General features: G+C 40.0%; 1 non-coding gene across 1 annotated transcript; it reads right to left on the bottom strand.

The window, feature by feature from the left end:
- Positions 1-1015: 1015 nt before the first annotated feature.
- On the bottom strand, positions 1016-1149 carry LOC129640495 (small nucleolar RNA SNORA48). The gene has a single exon (XR_008708862.1). It is a non-coding gene; the product is annotated as a small nucleolar RNA SNORA48 (small nucleolar RNA).
- Between the last annotated feature and the right edge of the window lie 6894 nt (positions 1150-8043).

Below are 8043 nucleotides of genomic sequence, written 5' to 3'. Positions count from 1 at the left end.
TTTTTCCTCTCTTATGAGGACACCAAGCATATTGGTTTAGGGTCCACCCTAATGACTTGGTTACATCTGGAAAGACACTTTCTCCAAATAAGGTCACAGTTTCTGGGGGTTAGGACGTCAACATATCCTTTGTGGCACACAAACCCCACACAGGGAGGAATCTATCAACGTTCTGAAATTATAGACAAAATTATGATTTTGTCTATAATTTTGGACAAAAATTATAGACAAAATTTTATGCACTTAGGAGAGAATTTTCTTGGCAAAATTTTTCATTTCCCTTACTTTCATCAGATTCTGAAAAGGATCCATACCCCAAAACATTAAGAGCCACAGTGACAATGAAAACAATGTTGAAGGGAAGGACAAAAAGGGTCTTGGTCACAAAAGTTCTGTAGTGTTTTTTGAAAGTGACTATGTGACTTCAGGAGAAGGCAATGGCACCCCACTCCAGTACTCTTGCCTGGAAAATCCCATGGATGGAGGAGCCTGGTAGGCTGCAGTCCATGGGGTCGCTAAGAGTCGGACACGACTGAGCGGCTTCACTTTCACTTTTCACTTTCATGCATTGGAGAAGGAAATGGAAACCCACTCCAGTGTTCTTGCCTAGAGAATCCCAGGGATGGGGGAGCCTGGTGGGCTGCCGTCTATGGGTCGCACAGAGTCGGACACGACTGAAGTGACTTAGCAGCAGCAGCAGCATGTGACTTCAGGATGAATATTGTGTTTCTGACTCATGACTCAACAGTCTCTCTACCACTGACTCTCTGTGAAGAGCCAAGTAGGGGAAAGTGAAAGGCCAACCAGACTCTTTTAACTTCAAGGCGTGACTTCAAGTGCTTTGTCCTTCTCCCATTCATGGCAAGCAATTATTCCTATTTCCTTATAAATCTTCAAGAAATTATTCCAACTTCCTGACTTCATAATACAGATGTTGTAACATTTAACTATTGAAAAAATAAAAATCTTTAAAATTGCAGCATCTTCACTGAATAGAATGAAATCCTTTCTTTTCCCATGTGTCCAGGGCATGAGCCAAGCATGGGCACAGCAAAAAGCCAAGTTGGGGTAAACAAGGAGTTGTTTTGTCCCTGGTTAATATGAGACAGGCACCACCAACCAGATGCCACTCTCCCCAGTTCAGGGATACACATGCTGTTTTATGAGCTCAGCCCAACTTCATCTTGTTTACCTTGTAAGTCACACATGCTGGGTGACAGTTGTTCCACTTTCACAGAATTGGTAAGTTCCAAGAGATTTGTTAAACTAAATGCTTTGGTTTAAAAGACCATGAGACCTTACAAAAATATATAGCAACCAGACATCTAGATATATGATTCAGGATAATTAGGCAGAGATTTATAAGATTCTGATTTAATACTAATTATGTCTCATGATAATTACGTTTTAGGTTCCAAGTAGCAATTACTTATAGTTTGAAATGCATATATGAAATGCAAATATCTACTCCACTAACAACAATTTTAGCCCAAACTGAGCAATTTAACTGACTTGGCCATGGTAATGGTTAAATCAGTCATTCATGTAGATAGTTAAAGTATGTGCTAATTAGATGACTAACTAGTGAATTTGTTAGTACATTTAATTTGGCATTTAAATTCAAAGTGACTTGAATACTTAGAGAAATGATCTTTCAGGAGCAGAGAGAAATTCAATACATGTAACAGCATGATATGGCATAGTTGGTGAGAATGAGTAGCTGACCCTTAGCTACCTCCCTACTTCCTGCCTCCAATCCATTCTATCCTTCAAGATTGTCTTTCCTCAAGCATAGCTCTGATCATGTCAGCACACCTCTCAAAAATCATTAATGGTTTCCCATTGGTCAGCACATTATGTAGAAACTCCTCACTGTAGCATTTAAGGCCTCGACATTTATTTTATTTTATATCATCAAGATCCCCAGATATTTGGAAATTAAACAATACAATTAGTAAATCATGGATCAAAAGAAATTATTGAAGGAAACTGGAAAATATTTTGAACTGAATGAAAATGTAAATACACCATATCACAATTTTGGGGACTTAGCTAAGGAAGTACTAAGTGGGAAATTTATGTCATTAAATGCTTATATTAGAAAGGAAGAAAAGACTCAATTTGATAATATCTGCTCCTAATGTGAGAAATTATAAAAGTAAATTAAAACCAAAGCAAGAAGAATGATAGTATCACTAATAATATAGATACAAGCAGAAATCAATGAAATTGAAATTAGAAAAACAATAAATAGCATCAATGGAACAAAACAAGGGAGCTGAAATATCTAAGAACTTTTTTTAAAAAGACTGTTATAAAACAATGGCTTTGAACACTGTCTTCATCAGCTTAGGCTCCTATAATAAGATACCACAAACGGAGTGACTTATCAACAACAGAACTTTATGTCTATTAGTTCTGAAGGCTAGAAGGATGAGATCATGGTGTCAGCATGGTTGGGTTCTGATGAAAGCCCTCTTCCAGGTTGCAGACTGTTAACTTCTCAGTATCCTTATTTGAACTGTGGTGTTAGAGAAGACTCTTGAGAGTCCCTTGGGCTGCAAGGAGATCCAACCAGACCATCCTAGAGGAAATCAGTTCTGAATATTCATTGGAAGGACGGATGCTGAAGCTGAAACTCCAATACTTTGGTCACCTGATGCAAAGAACTGACTCGCTGGAAAAGACCCTGATGCTGGGAAAGATTGAAAGCAGGTGGAGAAGGGGACAACAGAGGATGAGATGGTTGGATGGCATCACTAATGTGATGGACTTGAGTTCGAGTAGGCTCTGGGAATTGGTGATGGACAGGGAGGCCTGGCATGCTGCAGTCCATGGAGTCACAAAGAGTCAGACATGACTGAGTGACTGAACTGAACTGACTGATCCGTACATGGAAGAAAGAGAACTAGCTAACTCTCTGGCCTCTGCTATAGGCACCCATTCATTAGGGCTCCACCTTCATGACCTAATTACCTCCCAAAGACTTCACCTCCAAACATATAAGCATTTGGAGAAGACATAAATATTCAGTGCATTGCAGACATAGTTTAAATTATATGAAACTGCATAGAATACAGGAGTTTGCAGAAAGGGCAAAAATGACAGGTTACTTAAAATCAGAATCAGGTTATATAAAATCATACTCTTCTTACTACTGTAAGAAGAACGTCTTACAGTAGTAATTTGTTATGTTTAAAAGTGTACAGTAGTGATTAAATGATTTAGATATAGAGCAAATGCATATAAAGGAAACAAGGTGATGACATGGGAAAATTAGGAACAGTTTTAATTTTCCAAGAGGAAAATGCTAGCTAACTTATTAAATGACATTGGTTAAAAGAAATGGTATTGGAAAAGTCACTGGTGCTTATTAATTCACTTGCACCTTTATTATTCTTTAAATTGAAGTATATTTTCACATGCATCCTTTTTTTGGAGAATGTGAAACCTACATTTTAAAAATAAAAAATAAAGTATTAGAAAGTATCCAGTTGCAAAGAAATAAATCATATGTATATATTTTACAGCTAAAAAACCCATAGAAACACATTTGGATCAAAATGATTTGGTAAAATTCAGGGGCTGATTAATTTCAGAAAGTAGACTATGGTCCAATAAAGAGAAAATGTTCACATAAGGAAAGAGGCTATGTAGTTGTACTTTACAAAAAAAAAAAAAAAAAGAACAAAAGGAAGGAACAAAGGGAAGAGAGAAAGAAAAGTGAAGAACAAGGAATAAGCAACACAGTGGTTAAAATATCCTAAGGCACACAAATGGGCTTCCCTGGTAGCTCAAATGGTAAAGAATCTGCCTGCAATACAGGAGATCCCGATTTGATTCCTGGGTCAGGAAGATCCCCGGGAGAGAGATAGGCTACCCACTCCAGTATTCTTGGGCTTCCCAGGTGGTTCAGAAGTTAAAGAACCCACCCACAATGTGGGAGACCCAGGTTCGATCCTTGGATTGGGAAGATGCCTTGGAGGACAGCATGGCAACCCACTCCAATATTCTTAGCTGGAGAATCCCCATGGATGGAGGAACCTGGTGGGCTAGAGACCATGGGGTTGCAAAGAGTTGGACATGACTGAGCGACTAAGCACAGCACAGCACAAGGCACACAAATAATTTTGAATCATATCAATAATCATTAATGGCTTTTGTTAGGTCAGTGTGTGAATGAAACCATGAAAATAGTGAAATAGTTGAGTGCAGAAAATGAGTATGTGAAATATAGCCAACAACAGAGCATAAAACCTGCAGTAGAGAAAATTATCAAAATTATCAATTACAACTTTTTACATGATATTTACTTTGTGAAAGATAATCATGACTGTGTGTTGATAATAGTCTATGAAAGAAAATGATAAGTGTTTTAATGAAAATGCTGCATCAGTCATAAGAAAATAAAAGTGCATTTTCAGGCACAAGTTGGAATTAAAGCAGTAATGACTGAAGAATATCATTTAAAAATAGCATGATTTATTTATTATGAGCTCTGACAAGAGACACATAAACAACATTCATAGTAATGAATGTGATACTTATAATTCCTTCTCCTCAAATTGTCCATATACTCTCCTTTGTATAAATATTGGATCCAATCATATCATGGAGAATATGATTTAGATGTAAATGTAATTTTACTTTTTGAAATACAAGTTAATACTTTTTCTGGAGAGAAGGCTTTAAAAAGGAGATGGATTCTTATCTATGCAGCACTGTCTTTGAAAATGTGAGGGAAGTTGGATGGCTACACACAGCTTACTAATTGGATTGCATTTCTTTTTCTTTCTAGTCAAACAAGCAGTAGGCAAGCCAGAGGCTGGGTAGAATTCAGCAAGAGGTTGATCAAATTTTTTGCAAACAAACCATCTAGAGGATATGTGTTTATTTTTGGCAGTCAAAATCACATTTAAAATATTTATAGTTATAAAGGTAATTCATATATATTTCCAAAATGTTGGAAAATTTTAAAACCATGAATAAGAAAATATAGAAATCATTTATATTTCCACTAGTAGAGAAACTAAAGAGCCTCTTGCTGAGGGTTAAAGAGGAGAGCGAAAAAGCCGGTTTAAAACTCAACATTCAAAACACTAAGATAATGGCATTCAGTCCCATCACTTCATGGCAAATAGAAGGGGAAAAAGTGGAAGCAGTGACAGATTTTATTTTCTTGGGCTCCAAAATCCTTGCAGACAGTGACTGAAGCCATGAAATTAAAAGACACTTGCTCCTGGAAGGAAAGCTATGACAAAACTAGACAGGGTATTAAAAAGCAGAGACATCAACTTTCTGACAAATGTCCACATAGTCAAAGCTATGGTCTTTCCAGTAGTCATGTGCTGATGTGAGAGTTGGACCACAAAGAAGCTGAGCACTGAAGAACTGATGCTTTTGAATTGTGGATTTGGAGAAGACTCGAGAGTCCCTTGGACTGCAAGGAGATCAAACCAGTCAATCCTAAAGGAAATCAACCCTGAATATTCATTGGAAGGACTGATGCTAACACTGAAGCTCCAATACTTTGGCCATTTGATGCAAACAGCCGACTCATTAGAAAAGTCTCTGATGCTGGGAAAGATTGAGGGCAGGAGGAGAAGGGGATGAAGGAAGTTAAGATGGTTGGATGGCATCACTGACTCAATGGACATGAGTCTGAGGAAACTCCGGGAGATACTGAAGGACAGGGAAGCCTGGCATGCTGCAGTCCATGGGGTTGCAAAGAGTTGGACACGACTGAGCAACTGAACAACAACAGTAGAGAAATACATTGCTGACATTTTGCTGTATATTCTCCTAGTCGAATGTATGTCTATATTAACATAAATGTGCCCCATAGCCTTTCAATACTAGTTATAATGTGAATGAGATTGAAATTCGAGGACATTTGTCATGCCTTGATAATTTAGATTTTAAATTTGGATTATAGAACTTCTGCTTCTGGCCACAGTGGAGTGAGAGGAATGGAACTCATACCTGATATACCTAAAAATCCAGATATGAAAAAACTTTCAACTTATTGGACATCAGGTCATGAAGGACACTGATCTCTAAGAAATGGAAAGCAAATGAATTAAGTCCTACAGTGCCCCAGTTTACACCTGGGTAGATAATGCAGGCCAATCCTCTGTCCTGGACAACCTGGTGGCAATGAAGACCAGCAGTCATAGCTGCAGGACACCCACCTTCTAGTGTCCCAACAGCTCAGAAACCAAGGGAGGCAGCCTGAGGCAGGGACAACATCTGGATCATTTTTCAATGTGTGCCCATGCCTAGCCCTTTAGCCAAAGAGTCTCTGAGGTGATTAGTCCCAAGGATTGCCTCTCCAGTTGCCCTCTCCTTGTGACTGTGCATTGCCTTCCACTCTTCACAGGTGCCCCTGGCCTGTCTCAACTGGTAGATGTCAGTCCCCAACCCCACTCACTCACATAGCCCTAGCTTCTATGGAGGGGTCCACTCTACACAAGGGCAACACCCCAGCCTCCAGCAGGCATCAAGACAGCTTCCAGCCCAGGGACACTGGCAAAGGTGTCCTGCACCCCTAGAGGTGTCAAGAAACGTAGCTCATCCAAATGATGGAGGGTAGCAGCTGTGCTCTTTCCAACAGGACACAATGGGTGGTGGGGAAGTGAACGGGTGGTATCTGGTACATGGCTGGCCCACTCCTCCAATTGACTTACCCACTCAGACCACACTGAGACTTCCAGCTGGTCACAAATGCAGATTCCCCAGCCTATTCTTTTTTTTTAATTAATTAATTAATTTTAATTGGAGGCTAATTACTTTACAATATTGTAGTGGTTTTTGCCATACATTGACATGAATCAGCCATGGGTGTACATGTGTTCCCCATTCGGAACCCTCCTCCCACCTCCTTTCCGATTCCATCCCTCTGGGTCATCCCAATGCACCAGCCCTGAGCACCCTGTCTCATGCATTGAACCTGGACTGGCGATCTATTTCACATATGATAATATGCATATTTCAATGTTATTCTCTCAAATCATCCCACCCTTGCCTTCTCCCACAGAGTCCAAAAGTCTGTTCTTTACATCTGTGTCTCTTTTGCTGTCTGGCATATAGGGTCATCGTTACCATCTTTCTAAGTTCCATATATATGTGTTAGTATACTGTATTGGTGTTTTTCTTTCTGACTTACTTCACTCTGTATAATAGGCTCTGGTTTCATCCACCTCATGAGAACTGATTCAAATTCAGTCTTTTTAATAGCTGATTAATACTCCATTGTGTATATGTAGCACAGCTTTCTTATCCATTCATCTGCCGATGGACATCTAGGTTGCTTCCATGCCCTGGCTATTGTAAACAGTGTCCAGCCTATTCTTACAAGGCATTCAGTACCACCCACCCAGGTTCCCCACCATCTCTTCTTCTGGCCCCTGAACTCTGGACTCAGAGAGCCCCACCAGCCTGCCTGGGCCTCTTCTGACTTGGTTTTGTAGGTGGTCTCTTTTCTGGACTCTGGCAATTGCTCTTGCCAGGATGCTCTCAACGACGCTCACTGACTGATTGTGTCCTGTCTAATCTTTATCCCTGGCTCCTGGTCATTCTAGCTCATTGCTTGCTTCTTGAAACAAAGGGAAAGGTCCTGCTGACATTAAATCCTGCCCTGAGGAATCCCTTTACTCAGGACTTCACTGCCTAAATCCGTCTTTATATGGGTGAGGAATTAAATTGATTTTCTGCTTAACCTAATGAGAAAAGGGGAGACACAAATTAAAATAATGTTGATATATTTGGGGCTGTTCCACTGGGAGCAGGGCACAGTGTTCAGAGAAGAGGACGTGATAAGCTGATTAGCAGGCCACATTCCAGAGTTGGACAGAAGCGCACATGAAGGAAGACCACTGGAAGGGTGTGTAATGCAAGAAAGTGCCAGACCCCAGGACAAAGTGTCAGCACCTAGGCACAGTCAGCTTTCAAGGAGCCCTGGGGCTCAGGCACAAGGGCCAGAGGTAAATTAAGGCCACACACAATCCAGAAATCCAGTTTAATTCTCATCATCACCTTTCTTCT

Source organism: Bubalus kerabau, chromosome X, assembly GCF_029407905.1.
Source record: "Bubalus kerabau isolate K-KA32 ecotype Philippines breed swamp buffalo chromosome X, PCC_UOA_SB_1v2, whole genome shotgun sequence".
Taxonomy (NCBI): domain Eukaryota; kingdom Metazoa; phylum Chordata; class Mammalia; order Artiodactyla; family Bovidae; genus Bubalus; species Bubalus kerabau.
The sequence above is the reverse complement of the archived record's forward strand: the minus strand, read 5'-3'. Positions and strand labels throughout refer to the sequence as shown.